The 18250-nt window shown below is 36.2% G+C and overlaps 1 protein-coding gene across 1 annotated transcript in view; it reads right to left on the bottom strand.

Moving 5' to 3' along the window:
- NRXN1 (neurexin 1) overlaps nt 1–18250 on the bottom strand; it is a 1127542-nt gene that overhangs the window by 809873 nt on the left and 299419 nt on the right.

The raw sequence follows: 18250 nt of genomic DNA, 5'->3' as shown, positions 1-18250 counted from the left end.
ACCCTACATAAAAATGAATGCAAAATTGATTAAACACCTAAACACAAGACCTGAAACCATAAAAATCCTAGAAGAGAACACAGGCAGTAATTTCTTTGACATCGACCATAGCAAAGTGATATATATATGGTGGAATACTATTAAGTAATAAAAAGAATGAAATTTTGCCATTTGCAAGACATGGATGGAGGTAGAGAGTATAATGCTAAGCAAAATAAGTCAGAGAAAGACAAATACCATATGATTTCACTCATATATGGAATTTAAGAAACAAAACAATAAACAAAAAGAAAAAAACAAAACAATAAAGCAAAGAGAGACAAAATCAAGAAACAGACTGTTAATTATAGAGAACAAACTGATGGTTACCAGTGGGGAAAGGGATGTGGGGATGGGTTAAATAGGTGATGGGGATTAAGGAGTGCTCTTGTCGTGATGAACGCTGGGTGATGTGTGGAAGTGTTGAATTATTTTATTGTACATCTTAAATTAATATTACACTGTATGTTAACTAACTAGAATTAAAATAAAAACTTAAAATGCCAAAAACATGATTTTTTTTTCTTCCATATTTCACTGAAATTGTGTTTTGGCATCAACATATCTTAATATATCAAAACGTTTTTGGTTTGAGTATCTTTTCCTGTTTTTGGATGTCTTTGTTAGATATATCAGTTCTTGGAAACAGTGGCTGTCACCTAGTATCTAGAAGGTTAAGACAATGACTGCCTGCTTAATATAGAGCCCATAAACCAAAACATCAGCTGGACACCTGCAACACTGTGCTGGTGGGCAACACGGATAATCTATGGCATTTCTGGGTCTACTAATACAACTTCCGCCGACCAAATAAAGGAATGGTATTTTATTAAAATGTGGGCTGACACGTTTTAGAAAAATATCCTCAAAACTACAGAGCTAGCATATTTACTATATTCTCCATTGCCCTGGCCCAAAGAGGCTTGAGTGCATGGTTTGTAACTGTTTATTGAACACACTGGGGAGAGCTTGTCCTAGATATGATTATTATCTATCATTTTTAGAAAGGTCTTATATACTACTGTGAAACTTATTTTTTAATATCATTTTCACCTCCAATCATATAATACATTCCCCAACTGCATAGAGCATATGCTCACTCTAATCTACAATGACTTCCAGCTTGATTTCCGCTCCAGTATTTTTCTTTTAATTGCATCCTTATATTCCACAATTTTTAAAACTTCCTATTGTCAAGAATTATATGCTTATTGGGGTGGTCTCTCTCCTCTGATTATAAATTCTCTGAGAACTGGAAGATCTCTAACTAAAATATTAACCCAGAACTTAAGCTAACCAGGTAAGGTTTACTTAGGGGTTTCACTGTGCCACTCAATATGCTATGTATTTTTTACAAAGTTTGTCTTATTTGATCCACATAACATTGTAAGTTGGTTAAAATAGTTACTCCCATTTCACAGATGAGAAGATAAAGAATTTAAGTTGTACACTCAAAAAAATGAGAAAGCGATTTAAAATGTATCAGAATCTATAGACTTGGGATTTGAACCCAGGAACTCTAACTACTACTGCAGTCTTAACTACAACATCAGACTATACCATACTACCCCTGCACAGAAGCTTTTGTGCATGGTCTTCTGAGGGAAAGTGACAAAGCAAATTCCAAATGAGATGGAAAATAGTGAATGGAGGCTTCCTCTCTTGTACCTATCAGCATTCCTCACCTTCTCATCAGCATAAAAAGCAGCATCCCTTGGAATATGGAGTTGCTACCTGACACCACCAAAATTCACACCTTGCTTTGCATTCTCCCTGACAACTCTATTCATCAGCCTGTCAGTCTGCTTCACACTCACAATTCTCTTCAGGCTTGGTTTTGAAAGCAAGGCTCAAAAATTCCGTTCTCTGAGCCTGTGGATTCCTCACATTCACACAGTGCCTCTGTTTTGCATGACAGAGATGCCCAAGTTCATTATCAACAGGCTACTGCTGAGTGAAATTTCATCCTTTCTTTACCTGCTCAACTAAAATAGTTCTTCTCTTTACCTTTGTCATCTTGCAACCACTCTCTGAGACAGATGAGGCACCCAGCATGCTCTATTTCCATAACATTTGCATGATATTAATAGAAACACAGGCCAGAATCACAAGGATGACATTGAAGAAAAGTTTGTTCTCATTTTATAATGTAACTCTCCAAGATTATCTTGCCAGTATTCTTTTTAAACAAGTTCAGTTTTCATGGAGAACTGGGTTTTATGTATCATGTTTTGGAAGATTCTTATGTTCTACTAATTTTTTTTTTAATGTCCTATTGCCAGTCTGACTGGCACTATGCATGACATCAGTATTGTCAGATTTAACCAAGAGTCATTAGAGCCACAATAAAATATCATGTTTCTAAGGGCTATTTATTATAGTATAAAAAAGAATGAAGCATAACTTTAATGAGATTTCTCAGACTGTGTGTGTCTTTGAAAAAAGCTTGTTTTCGAAGTATAGTCGATCAGATCAGAGGTCTTTCCCACCTTCTCTCATTATCTGACTGTTGAGCAGTGGAGCCCTTGAAAAGAGAACCACAGGAGTCCCCCTGCATCTCTTTGATGGTATGTAATTTATTGTGGTGCATTGTGTTGGTCCACAATTATTTCTTTGGTTTTCTTCTACTCTGATTCAAAATCTCCCCCTCCCTCTCCTATTGTGATTGCATTTAATCTGAGACTTCTAGCTTCCTCCTTGACTGTAACTTGGATGAATCATTCATTACAACCTCTTTTAGTCCTCTGATCCTGATATCTGGCCTTGTACCTCAATCTTTGCTGTAGCCCCATCAAAAAACTTCATTTAGATTTTTAAGAAACAATGAAATAAAACTTCAGTTTTTACTTTCATGTAATACATATTTTTTCTCCCTTATAAAAACAAACATACACTGACTCAAAGAAAATTGAGAAACTGAGATGGCCTTCTGCAAACTAAAACAAAAAGTGCAAACCAAGGCCTGTATATTAAAATTCTTCTGTCCATTTGCTCAGTTTGACTCAGTGTGCCCTGCAAGCCTGATGGGCCAAGTTCTTTATTTTGTATCTGGTCTGTGTGCTATTACTGTCAGAGAAAGAGCTGATTTGAGTCTCATTTGAAATGTCTGCCTCTATCTAGGTCATAAAAGTTAGGCATGACCTTTAAGTACTTCATATTTCCTTAAAAATATGTCAGTGTTAGGTATATACATATGTCACCAATGGACTTTTATATCATCTTTCAGGCTGGATATAAAACCACCTAGAATGAAGGAGAAAAATAAATATTTAAAAATATAGTTCATTTCTCACATTAGATATGTAGGCACATATGGATGTGAAAAAAAAAATGGCGTGGTTTTCTTCTCAGAAGAAGAGAAAAAAATATAGGAAAGTGAGAAGAATCAACTGAATAAAAGGAAAGAAAAAAAATTTCTGGGAATGTACTGTTCCCAGCTCAATGTTCTCAGCCAGTAACTGAGCATCATAATTGTTATCACAACAGAGACACTTCAGGCAAGGCCTGAAGTCAGTGATCAGCTAAGAGGGGCAGCAGTGAGTAACTCCCATCACTGGAACCATAGTACCAAAGGGGCAACGCAACACACCCGGTATTTCTCACTGAGTGAAGCCCAGAATATTTACATCATGTCCTCTTTTTTTTTTTTTTTTTGATGTAGTGTTCCATGATTCATTGTGTATAACACCCAGTGCTCCATGCAGAACGTGCCCTCTTTAATACCCATCACCAGGCTAATCCATCTCCCCGCCCCCCTCCCCTCTAGAACCCTCAGTTTGTTTCTCAGAGTCCATCGTCTCTCATGGTTCATCTCCCCCTCCGATTTCCCCTCTTCATTCTTCCCTTCCTGCTGTCTTCTTGTCCTCTTTTTAAAATTTTACAGATGTTCAAAATTATAGATAACTATGTATTTACAAGATTATATGTTTTATGGAGCACAAACTGTTTAGTCAGAACTAGACTTAGTGCAAAATAGAATGAAATTAGTTTGACTGGTTTTCTTTTAAAGTTGCCTCTCAGGCAAGTATAGAAAGGAGAGTCAAGTAATGATTATCTATGTTGGTGCAACACATATTGTTTTCCTTGTTGGGATCTACCACTTCTCTGTACTACACCCCTTTCATGTCGATATTTTATATCTATAGAACCCATCTCGCTTATAACCCATGATATTCCCAAGTTAAACTAAAAAAATAGAAGCACTGAGTTGGGCATAAAGACAGAAAGTTTGATCTCAGTAGATTTTCTTCTAGTACATGAGATTCTGTTTTCTGATTCATAAAGATTTATGTACTATTACATCAAGTAGCTTAGACTTCGGTGTGGCCAATACCCTCAAAACTAGATGCTAGTTTGTTATTCTTAACTAAAGAACAGGGAGCTACTCCAGGAGTAGAATTACTAACATAACTGTCCTGTTATTCACTGAGTGAAATACTGAATGAGGGAAAAGCCTTTGTTAATTATACTATTGATAAACATTTACCATTTCAGAGCTTTAAATAATGCAACCGGGAAAAATTTACGTTGACTGAAACCTGTTTCTACTGTTGATTGGATCAGCATTTTGTAATGTTGCCAGGCAGTGGACCAGTACACTTACAGAAAAACTAAATTTAATTGCATAAGATAAACTGATGAAAAACAGACCAAACTTAAACAAGTAAAAAATGGGAGATAATTTGTTTTTATTGCCCACATCATAACTGAGCCAAAATCTGTTTAAATTATTCAAGTTTCTGAGGCACCTGGGTGGCACAGCTGGTTGGGCATCTGACTGTTGGTATCGGCTCAGGTCATGATCTCGGGGTCATGGGATGGAGCCCTGCATCAGGCTCTGCACTCAGCTCAGAGTCTGCTGAAGATTCTCTCTCTCTCTCCCTCTGCCCCTACCTCCCAGCACTTGCGTGCTCTCTCTCTCTCTAAAATAAAATAAATTGGGGCACCTGGGTGGCTCAGTCATTAAGCATCTGCCTTCGGCTCAGGTCCTGGGATTGAGCCTGCTTGGCGGGAAGCCTGCTTCTCCCTCTCCCACTCCCCCTGCTTGTGTTCCCTCTCTCGCTGTGTCTCTATCTGTCAAATAAATGAATAAAATCTAAAAAAAATAAAAATAATAAAATAAATCTTGAAAAAGATTATTCCCGCTTCTTTTATATTATGCCAAATGAAAAAACAACAGCCACCTTCCTAATGATTGCTTCATTTGAGATGGGAAATCAGCATTAAGTGATTAATGTAATGGCCAACAGTGAAGAATGAATAACTTCATTATCCCTGCAGACTACTCTTTTCCTTGTAATGTTTTATTTCTTTAAATAGATAATACAGTTTCATTTAATAATGAAAAAGTAAATACAGTCATGATTTATTATTTTTGTCAGACTACCAGAATCGACAGTTAAATGGAGACACAAATGTGGATTGAGGATGGGCACTGTTTTTCAAGTTTGCTAATCTCTGAAGATTAATACTTGTTAATATAGTTTGATAAAGATTAACCATTGAAAATGAGGTTAGATTAAAGGAAATCAATTTTCAGCAGGTTTAATCAATGGTTTACAAAGATATTTCTAAGAATGGAAATTGGATTGGATTGGACTAACAAAGGTGCTTTTTTGTTTTTACTTTAAGGTAATGGCATAACATGTTTTAAAAATGCTTAAACTACCTAAGAACTTTTTTTTCCATGTGTGCATGTATGTGTGTGGGGGGATAGAGTTCTGAGATATTTATGTATCATAATTTTTTATTTGACTTAGCTGCTAAAAGTTATTCTTAAATTCCCTGAAGTAGTTATAAATCAGTAGTGGTTTTGCCCACCCCCTCCAGAGGACATTTGTCAATGCCTACAGACATTTTTGGCTGTCACAACTTTTAATGGGGGGGGAGCTACTGGCATCAAGAGAATAGGGCAAGGCTTCCAAACACCCTACAGTACAGTGGTCAGGCTCTCACGGCAAAGAGTTCTCCCACCCAAAGTGTCAACCATGCCAAGCTTCAGAAACCCTGCCCTAAACCTTTAACTTGTACCATCATCTCTTGCAAATTTTTAGTTCAGAGAAAAGCACTTTTCAGTGGAACACAAAATGTTGCTTCTCAGTAGCACCTCTCTTCCTCAGCACTGCTGGATGAAGAATGCATTTACACTGGTTAATTTGAATCCAGAATAAAATATAGGCAAGTTACCATTTCAAGATAAAATGACTAAGAAGAAACTTCAATAGCCTTAAATGTTTTATTGCTTTTTTTCCTTTCTGTGACAATAAACATCATATTTATGCTTACTTTCTGTTTTGCTAGGTGTGAAGATAGAATTCTAATGAACCATCAAATATCATAAAAGAGGAGTGAAAACAAGCATCTGGCTCAAAGGTCCACTGCCTGCTCATATAAGGTCCTCCATTCACTCTGGCAGTCTCTATAAAACAAATGAGCTGTAGAGAAATGCTTTTTCTGGCTGTGTACCTATAACTTAAAATATTTCTCACCAGGAAAATAATAAACCAAACACACACACACAACAACAATAACAACAACAACAACACTCTATTCTGTTGGCTGAAAAGGCAGAGCAGATGCATTTCAAAGTACACAGGTAATATATTCTGTTACTAAATTACTTCAAGCAAATAAATCCAGAGAACAGAAAATGAAGTATTCAGGACTCCAACATGTCCAAGTGTCAACAAATTTCAATAAATGACTACAAAATATGAGTGTAGTATATCTCACATCCCTCTAAGATATCAAAGTTTTTCATTTTGGTAACATTCTAGTTTTTGTCTTTCCATTGCTCTATCTAAAAAAAAAAAAAAAAAAAAAAAAAACACCAATTCTGTTAAAACCCAGTAATTCCCTTTTTTCTTTTCTATACCATGTCCTTCAGTTAGTAGCCACACCCAGATGACTTAAAAATATATTTTCCCAGCATAGATCTCTTTTCTGGGGTCCAGATCCAAATATTCAATTGCCTATTTGGCATCTTGTCTTCTAATGACCACAAGGTACCTCGCCTCTTTTTCTTGCTGTCTCCCTCTACTTGAATCTATATTGCCGGCCTCCCATCTTCACTTCCTCCATTCAGGTCCAAGACATTATAATAGGAGTTCCTGCAATACCTTCCTAACAGGTTGTCACATATTTTCTCCAAACTCCCCGACTCTGTGAAAAAAATCTGATCATATCAGTTTTTCCATAAAACCGAAAACAGTCTCTTTGTTATTTCAGAATAAAAGCAAAACTCTTTATTATGGCCTCAAAGCCTTCACTTGTTCTGGGAAACAAAATCCAGTCTCAAGTCAAACCACTCTTTCCTTACTTCCTGAATTCTAGCTACAGTGGCCTTTCACCTGTATTTCCCCTTCTCTGTCCTACTACAGGACCTTTGAACATGCTGGTTTTCTCTACAAGGAATGTCTTTTTTCTTGTCACCTGATTCCCCCTATTCATCCTTCCAATTTCATCACAAATGTCATTATTTTTTTACACCTTAAATATATACAATTTTTTATTTAAAAATATATAAAGAAATGAAAAATAAACAAATCTAGTCATTTAAAAGAAAAAAAATGAAATGTCATTTCTTTAGAAAAATTTTCCCAGAGCCCTTGACTAGGCCAAATCTCTGAAACACTCCTAGAGCTCCAAATTTCTCTCTTTCCTAGCTGCCAGATAATAGCTGTAGTTTTAGGTTTATTTGTGGGGTTGCCTAGTGTCGTTTTCCCTTGTAAGAATATCAAAGAGGACAGGGAACATATCTGGTTTTGCTCATTACCCACAGGTCATACGGCAGTGCTTGGTACCTAGTGCATCATCAATAAATATTTGTCAAATAAGTAGATGGACATTTGAGTGATACCTTAAATTAAGAATGATAAAAATGAACTATTTGAGATGTTGATCCTAATTTCTGAAGCAGTGATACATTGTGGGGAAAGACACATTATTCCAACAATGGTATTAAAGGCCAGAGCTTGAAAATTATTAAAAGAAAATCATAATGGCTTGAGACCAATAACAAACTCTCACTTATAGAACTCCTATTATACTATATAGACAGATTATTTTATTTAATTTTCCCAACTGCTCTTCGAGGCAGATAGTTATTCCCATTTCAAATATCAGAAAACTGGGCTTGAGAAGGTTAAATAATTTGCCCAGGGTCTAACAAAATATAAATGGTACAGCTGGGATTTGAACCCAGGTGGTAAGGAATTCTAAAGTCCATGAGTTTAAATTCTGTGTGCATAGGATATTAATATTAATTCACGTAACTGAATTAATCAAATAGAGGGAGATAGTAACATTTAATTCAGGTGACTATTTGTGGGAGAATGACATGAATACTATTTTTTTAATATTAATAATTCTTAGCCATTTAATAATTTCGTAGGATTACCTTCTTTTGAAGAGTCTTGTCCTATCTTCCCTGTAAAGATACAAGGGCACTACTTGGTGACTTTTATTTTTTTGTCACAATGTTAATTATAATTCAATAAAAATCAATTACTAAAATGGCTGAAAGATTTTATTATAAAAAAGCTTACTGACACTAGTCCAAAGTCATTATAAGATGGGTCTCATGGAGAAAACAGTATTTCCCTTAAGGATCATTTGTTTATTTATTTTTTATTTAAAAAATTTAAAAAATATTTTATTTATTTATTTTAGAGAGAGAAGTGGGGGGGAAGGAGCAGAGGGGGAGGGAGAGGGAGGAGGGAAAGGAATCTCAAGCAGACTCCACACTGAGCACAGAGCCCAATGCAGAGCTCGACCACAGATCCTTGAGATCATGACCTGATCTAAAACCAGACACCCAAATGACTGAGCCACCCTGGCGCTCCAAAGATCTTTAAAAAAAAAATCAAGAGTATAAGAATTTTGTAAAAAAAAACACTGAGGAATATCAATGTATCGAAATCACAAAGGTTTATCAAGTGAGGTGTATGGGAGGCAAATTTTCTCCAAACATGCAAATTCTAAAAGGAAGGACAGGGCCGCCTGGTGGCTTAGTTAAGCATCTGCCTTCAGCTCAGGTCATGATCTCAGGGTCCTGGGATTGAGCCCTGTGTTGGGCTCCCTGCTCAGAGGGGAGTCTGCTTCTGCCTCTACCCGCCCCCAAATAAAATATTGAAAAGAAAAGTAAAGGAGGAGGCATGGTGAGCCTGGCCTGAGGACAGTCATTATAAATAGCTTGGAAACCACGGGTGCTGAGAAAACATTTAATTGCAGAATTACTTTTTAGACTAAATACTATTTTTAAGGACAACTTCTGGCTTAAAATGGCATAGATAAAAAACAAAATAGAGCTGCAATTGGTTTGCAGGATATCTACCACAAAGCAAGTGTGGCCTTTCCAACAATTGTATTTACTTAAACAATTAATGAATAAATCTTGCATAATTCAGTGAAATTGCTGGTTTTAAGAAGAACCTATTGGGGCCCAATTTTTTAAAAATTCAACATTGGTTATGCCCTGGGTAAATTTTCACATTAATGTCATCACACCACTATGAGGCATGAACATTCCATATACTCTGACCTATTTGCCACTGATCTCCATAGGATGATGGAAGCAGCAGTTGTGTGTGTATTCCAAATAAATTAGTTCAAATTCCAGCTCTCTGCCCACCTTTAAACAATACATAGTCATTTAATGTCTAATTTATTTGGAACCGAGAAAATGTCGCACTGAAGACTCTATTTTCCTTGTACAATAAAGGTTTGGAAACTACAGATTTCTAAGCATAATAGAAAGATACTGTAACACTCCCAGCCAGTATAGTAAACAGAGAAGGCCTAAGTTCTTTTGTGGAAAATGGCAGATATTGGCAAATTTTCTGGAATCCCACACAACATTACCATTACCAGCAATTGATAAAGCCTTAAATTTGGGGAGGGGATGAGGAAATGTCTCGATAATCAAATATTAAACATAACTCACTAAAGGAAGGCCCTAAGGTGCTCAGATATATTAAGAACTGAAAATCAAGTTTATGCCTGAGAAGAATAACAATATATAATTAAAATGTATAACAGATCCTCACAATCATGATGTACAGGAAAGGCAAGCAGGGCCCCAGAGGTTAAAGGGCAGCATTCTGACTGCATCATTGGGCAACCAGAGGTTTAGTGAGGAGAGCTGTAGAGGGGAGGTTACAGATGTCACAAAGTGTGTCTTGGGTAAGTCACTGGATATCTCTGAGTCTCAGTGTCTTCATCTTTAGAAGACTTGGTTTGCGTCAGCACTCTCTAAGACCTGGTCTAGGTTTAAAACACCAGGTTTCCTAAATTGTCTGTAGGGATACTACCTGCAAAGGGAGCTAAACCTGGATTCTAAGTTTCTGAGCTCCAATTCATTATAAGCATTGATATTTCCTACAACACTGCATGTTGTAAATCTGTAGATAGCAAAAATTTTACAAATCCTCATTATTATTTCTGGAGTTTCTGGTAGCACAGTAGAAATAGTCCAAGGGCATTCTATTCATTGAAAATATCTTATTAATGAGACTTCCTTATATGATTAAACAGTACATATTGTTTGCAAGATACCTCATCATGCACTGGGGCTGAAAACAGTGTACTAGCTACAAATACTTCATCTACATTCCACCCATTTTAAAAATCTTCAGTTGAACAATATGAAATTTGTGATACTCATTTTTTACCTAAACAAACCAACATTTCATATGGTATAAACTGTACTAATTTGTTTATGTCTGTCTGTCTGTATATATGTTATGTGTTATGTGTATAACACTAATTAAAATGTTAGCTGAATCCAATAATATGACTACCTGCATTATCAGAAAACTTTTTACTAAATGGAATAAGCTTTTACAGACTATTCACTCTATTTCACTGGTCTTTCCTATTCCATAACAGCACATTTCATCAATATTTATTTATTCATATTATTATTTTCATAAACACACACAGCAGGAAAGGATTTTAACATTGCCTTCATTATTTAACAGTGAAATATCAAAAATTAGGTAAGTTTCTTGTCCAATGGGGTACAACTTGAAGAGGGTTGCCAAAGTCTTCACAGACTTAAAAACTTGGTATGTCCACAGGGAAATATGTGGAGTGATTCAGGAATATGTCTTTTATTGTCATTGAGACATAGAATTTGGTTACTTTCATCATCACTTCAAATACTGAAAAGTTGTCCATGATTTTAAAAGTCAGTTGGCAGGCAAACTGACTGTCAGTCCACGCTAATTTCTCTAAGCTCCTCAGCCTTTACCACATCATACTTTTTACCTCTACATAGGATTCATGATATATTCCTCAGGCAAGATTCATGATATATTCCTCAGGCAAGATTCTGGGGGTTTGTTGGTTTGTCTGAATTTTGTTAGGCATTCTAGTGATCTTGTGCTTCTAGGGAAACCTGACCCTTGGCCAGGCCCAGGAGCATGCATGAACCCTAATTAGCAAAGACATTCTTGTTTAAGTCCCTTCTGGTGCCTGTGATCGGTTTAAGAAGGAGACTGGAGGGGAGCCATCATGGAGCTTGTGGGAAAGGTTCATATACCCACGCACAGAGAGGCTGGTCTACTTTAGGAGATGGTTATATGACAATGTGATAGGTGAAGTTACTGCACCCATTTTGTGACCACAACTGGACAAGCTTAACAATAAAAGCCAGTATTCTGAAGATGCAAGAGCAAAGGCGGACAGATTCAGAAGAATCTGGGCTGTCAAACTACCTGACCTCTGGATTTGGGGTTACGTGACATAATAGGCTTGTGCATCATTTTCCTTAAAGAGGAAATATTCTGACACAGATGAAAACTAAGTCTTAACATCTTCTTGTTGATCTTACTTTTCAAGATTCTAGCAGAATGTAGTATACAGCAGAATGTGCAGTTAGCATTCAGAAAATTACCACTGAGTAGATGAATGAGAACAGAAGGAACAGAATAGTACAGTTTATACCATATAAAATGTTGATTTGTTTAGGCAAAAAATGAGTATCACAAATTTCATATTGTTCAACTGAAGATTTTTAAATGGGTGGAATGTAGATGAAGTATTTGTAGCTAGTACACTGTTTTCAGCCCCAGTGCATGATGAGGTACCTTGCAAACAATATGTACTGTTTAATCATATAAGGAAGTCTCGTTAATAAGATATATTTAATGAATAGAATGCCCTTGGTCTATTTCTACTGTGCTATCTCAACATGATAAAGCTAAACCTTTAGTGCAACTGATTCATGATACTTCCAAAGAAATTGTAAATATGCCGAGTATCAATTTAATGAAAAGTTATTTTTTGTGTTCCTGTTAGTGTATATGTGTTTGTTAATATTTATATGAAACAGTCAAAAAGATGGTTAATAGAGAAAAAAGAATCAAGTGAGTTTTTCCCAGGCATTTCTTTCCTGGAAAGATTAAAGTAGGTTATGAATTTCCCCACTTTTCATGCATATCCCAATGTTTAGTGTAGAAGGCTTAAAAGAGTGAAGGGGAGGGGAAAGGGAAAGGATGGAATAAAAGTTCATTTTGGAATCAGAAATTGATTAGTAAGAAGAGTGATTTTAAGCAATTCATTTTTGGAGAAACTGTCATACCCGATAACTTCCCACAGCTTCCTTCATGAACCTTATTTTTAGTTGAACTAGTAACATAGGAAACAATTAGACATCATCACCAACCTTATCATGCATTAACAGCAGTGCAAATTAACTCCTACCACTAAAAATACTCCTTCTCTCTGTCAAAATCTGTGAAGGGTATGACTTATTGCACTCAGAGCATAATTGTATCTCCCTGACTGCATAAAACTGACACATAAAAATCAATATTAATTTAAAAAGATCAAAATAAGACATAGCCATATTTAAATTTTTCTGCTCAACACATCTGCATTCTCTATTCTTCACCTCCCCCAAAAAACAATACTTCTAATATAAGAACAAAATAAAAATGTATTTCAGAAGTCTATAATCATTGTGTCCTACAGAAAGTATAAAATGTATTAGACATCTTTTATTTTATTTTAAAAATTTCATTGTTATTACACATTTATTTTATTTTATTTTATTTTTAAGTTTTATTTATTTATTTGCCAGAGAGAGAGAGTGAGAGCACAAGCAGGGGGAGTGGCCGGCAGAGGGAGAAGCAGGCCTCCTGCTGAGCAGGGAGCCTGATGTGGGACTCGATCCCAGGACCCTGGGATCATGACCTGAGCCGAAGGCAGACGCTTAACTGACTGCGCCACCCAGGCGTCCCTACACATTTATTTTAATGCACAAGTGATAGTGCGCCATGTTCTTCTGGTGGCTTTGCAAATGTATGCCTCAGCCTGTGAAGTCTCATGATACCTCTTTTTCCTTCTATTTTTTTCTCCATTTTCCTCATGTTACGTATCTTTCCACAGGGCACTGTCAATAAGGAAAATGTTAAGAATCCCAGAAAACGTTAGCATCACTGATGTGAGCATCCATTTACTCTGGAACCCTAACACTAATCATTTCAAACAAGAAATTTAGGGTTGGAATCTCCACTGTCCTTTCCTGGTCTGGGTTCCAGTTATGCCTTGAGGCCATCTCTGAGACCTGTGACCCCAAGTGATATAAAATATTTTATCAACATAAAAACTCATTAAAATAACTCTAGTTTTAACAAGCTGGTGTTCCTATGCAAATGAATATCATGAACTAGTTATATATCACCCAGAAACGAAAAGCCAAAAAAAAGAAAGAAAAAGAGAAAAAGAAAAGAAATAGCAGTGATCAATACATATTGATCCATCATCTAGTTTAGGTAATTTTATCATTTATCTGGTCCCACTTTAAAAATTCATGCTCAATGTAGAGGAAAATGAAGTATAATTTAAACCTTTTGCTAAAGGTTCCAGAAGGAAAGAAATTTACCTTTGAGATTTAAAATAAATGTGTATATATATGTAAATATATATACACATATTAATACTATATAATTATACATGTATATTATTGTATATAATATATAATATATTACAGTAAATATTATAAGCATAATGATATATACATATTAATTTCTCTACTCAAGTTGTTACACATGGAGTACATGGGCTCTGCAGTCAGAATGGTTTGGTTTGGGTTGGAAACCCAAGCCTAGTAATCATAGGCAAATTACTTAATCCCAAATTCTCAGTGTTCTAATCTGTAAATGGCATAATAATAGTTCTTATCTAATACGTCCCTTGAGAAGATTAAATGAGTGCATAATAAATGGTAAGTGCTACCATTAGAAATAATAATGTTGGTAGAATCTTAGATTCACAATCATATAGACAATGATTTCAGCAAATAGTCTCCAAAACATTACTTATTTCTACCTTTTTACTCAAGGTGAGAAGATTCAATTTTCTGAGCTCAGCAGACAGACACAAGATCCCCTAATTAGCTAGTGGCATAGACTGGACAAGACGAGAGACCCTGTTCAAGGTCACTAGAATTTGCTGCAGCACATTTCAAAATTGTAGCAGAAAAAGACAAAAACAAAACAAAACAAAACAAAAAAGCAGCGTAAGTAAAGACAGTGATTTCCAAAGTAATAACCAATTGATATTTTCATTATGGAAAGAGATGGCAAACACAATTAGAACATTTAAATATCCTTGAAAAGGGTATGTCTCCTCTTCTTGGAGCTTGCTTTACTTAGGTGATCTGGTATTTGAATTTGAGGTTAAGTGGTCTCTATCTCCTGTTTTTGCTGCTATCACTTTTTACAATTTAAATCTGAATGTTCTGGTTTCCTTCTAGAGATCAGTGAGCTTGAAGTCACTGAAATTTACTCTATTAACAGAATTAATAAGGAGTTGCTAACAGAGGGAGGTAAACTAAATCTAGGGGACTGGTCAGTATTTTTTGTCAGAAAATATTTCAAATTAGACTATTTTTTGGTTCAGTAGTTTAAGTTAGCTGGGAAATGGGGAAGTGAAGTTTGGGCAATTTTTGAAAAAGGAGGGAAACATTTCATGAGCATTAAATACATACCAGATTTAATGCCAAACGTTTTCCATATCAATTGTTTTTTCTGAAAACACAATGAGAAAGGCAATTTGCATATAAAAACTGGATTATGAGTTCATCTGACAAACGACAAAAGACTAAAAAAATCTGAACCCTATCTAATTGATTCAACTGTCACATGATCTTTAAAAAGTTCACTACAGTCTCATCTTTTGCCTTGTTTCCTTATTGATAACCCTAAAATTCCTCTTGGTGTCAAATACTAATCTACCTTGAACAAGAGTATAGAAATAACTACTTTATACTGAATTTTAGTCAATAGCAAAGTGTTTGATAGCAAATTTCCAGGAATTTACACCTTTTTAAGAAAATACAGATTAATGAAAACAAACAATTTCTTCCCTCACAGAAATGTCATATACTCACTAGTCCTGGACCTAATTTTAACTCAAGATTGCCCTTAAACCAGAGCCAACACAAAACTGGTGTCTTTATAGACACTATAACTGTGAGGGGTTGGTATTGTCATGCACACTGAGCCTTTTCTTCTACATGTAATTTCTGTTTTCACATATTTTGAGAACATTTATGTACCATTCAAAACCTGAACTATGCAATATTTAGAAGATAGAACTTATAAAATGTAAGCTATGTTTTTATAGTTAGAAGAACTATATAATATCTCTGTACTATAAAAAGCAATAATAATATAGATGCTATTGTACTTAGTTTCTAGTACTTCGATTAAAACAGAATGACATTTAATAACGAATCTAGGAAGATAATATTGATAAAACAAGAAATCTCCAATCTGGAAAAAAAAAAGTATGAACACCATTTAAGAGCACAGGAAACCTTGGAGACTTTTCTCACAGGTGCTCATATCACCAAATAGGAATCACCTACAAATTACATTAGGAAATATTTTATTTCTAATAATAGTAACAATGATACTAGAAGATAACATTATTAATAATCACTGGTATTTTTGTTGAGACTCTACTAAATCTGAAGCATTAGGCTTAGCACTTGCCATGCATTTCTACTGACCTTTGTAAAACCCGTTTTCCCCATTTTACAAGTGAATAAATTAAGGTCCAGACTAGTTACATGACTTCCTTAGAGCAAAATCCAAGTAGAGAGATGCTACCTATTTAATTGTCTTGATCTGAGCTTTAGATTATGAACATATATTCATAATAGCATGATTGTAATTATGAAACTGAAAAAAAATGCTCTTCTTTTCTTGCAAAATAAATACATGCTTAGCAAAGAATGTTAAAGGCAGCATGGAGTAGTGCAGGATAAAATGAATTTGCTTTTAAAATTACAGCAATAAAAGCATACAAAGGAATTTTTCCTGAATCAAAGTGGTTTAACTAAATCGTAATTTTCTCACTGAATCACTTGCTATTTCTCTATCCATTGCTTCATGCTTCATGCATCACATCCTGTCCTCTAAATGAAAAGCAACTACGGGCAGGCAGGCACGCCCCAACTGAATTTGTGGCTGGAAGGCATGCAGCATCCTGGTTAATTAGACAGCCTTCAGAATCCCACCAGCATGGTGGAATCCTAGCTCCACCACTGGCTAGCCATGCAGCTTTGGGCAAGATGCTTAATCCCCCTAAATCTCTGCTACTCATCCGTAAAATGAAGTTGATAATGCTATCTACATAAAACTGTTATTACTAGCATTAAATAAGATAATACAAGTGAAGAGCCAACACAGCACATGGTCTCTGGTAAGCGCACAGTAAATCGTAGATATTTTACATTTATGGCTGTCTCTCTGGGATTCAAAAGGAACTGCCTTAACTTTTTCCTCCACAGGTGCCACTACTAAGTGCTTTCTATTTCTTTCATTTCTTTTCCTTCATTTTTCTCTTTCCATTAAGGAACTTAAATCTAATTTGAACATGGCTTTTCTCTTTCTGTCTTGCCATAGCCTATCTTGTATGAATTCACCACACAGTTAACAGACAGCGGTGGGAAACATGGCAGTAAGAAACACCTAGGCAGGAAGACAGGCTCCCTCTTCCCTCTCACTGACAAAGGCCAGCCTCCTCCCAGCTCAGATCAGAGGAGCATCCAGCAGTGACTTGAAGCTAGGGAAATCCCATTCCAATTTCTGAGTGATGACATTTTTTTTCCCTGGCAAAGTTGTATTTCTAAATCAACTTCACCATAGGGGTGCCTGGATGGCTCAGTCAGTAAAGGGTGAAGCATCTGACTCTTGACTTCGGCTCAGATCAAGATCTCGGGGTCATGAGATCCAGGCTGGGCTCCATGCTCTGCGGCCGGGGGTTGGGGGGGGAGTGGCGGGAGGGGGTCTGCTTGAGATTCTCTCTCTCCCCTTCTCCCTCTGGCCCTCCCTTCTCTCTGAAATAAACAAACAAATCTTTAAAAAAATAAATCAACTTTGCTACAGACAAATTGATAAGCAAAGTTGCAAAGTTCTGCGGTTGTTGTACAATACCAACTACCTCAGGGACATTAAGGGTTAAGGAGGCTTCCAAGACATCACTGGTGTGAGGAACAAAAGACAAAGTATACTATTGTATCAGTGGAAAAAAATGATGTGAGTTTCAAGCAGCCAGTTCACAAAAGCACTTGTGAAACAAGCCATTTAGAGACTGGGGGCTGGCTTTCCTTTTTCTGTTATTGTTGTCCGGGCCATCACTGTCACTAGAGGGTTGCTATGTGTCCTCTCTCTTATCAGAGGCTCTTATTGCTCGGTTCTGAAATTAGGATACATTTCAAGGGCAGGAGCGTATTCTCCACACCTACAGTATCTGCAGAGAAAGCATCTAGAAATGAAAAAGACCATTTCAAGAGCTGATCAATATCCTGTTGTAGAAGACAGATTAGGGCAGTGGGTTGGAAGCAGAATTAAAAAAAAAAAAGGATATATGGGGAGTAGCTGAACACTCCATAGTTGGCTTCTTTAATCCATTTGAGGTGGCCAAAGACTGCTCACACATCTTTGAGAAAAAGGAGAGTGAAGTCCAGGAAATGTATTCATGAATACAAATGAAGCTAACCAACAGACCTTCCTTATATGCTTTGTGTTTCAGGGTACATTATTAGATTAAGCAAGACAGAGACTGGTATTCGAGAGTATAGCTTTGGACACACGCTCTTATGCAACAGGTCATTCATGCTCACGTGAATCAGAAAAAGACAACCATAGCTTGGAAGTGGATTTGCACTCAGGCCACTGACTTCTAGTTAGTTTTT

The sequence above is a fragment of the Zalophus californianus genome, chromosome 8 (assembly GCF_009762305.2).
Source record: "Zalophus californianus isolate mZalCal1 chromosome 8, mZalCal1.pri.v2, whole genome shotgun sequence".
Lineage (NCBI taxonomy): Eukaryota > Metazoa > Chordata > Mammalia > Carnivora > Otariidae > Zalophus > Zalophus californianus.
The sequence above is the reverse complement of the archived record's forward strand: the minus strand, read 5'-3'. Positions and strand labels throughout refer to the sequence as shown.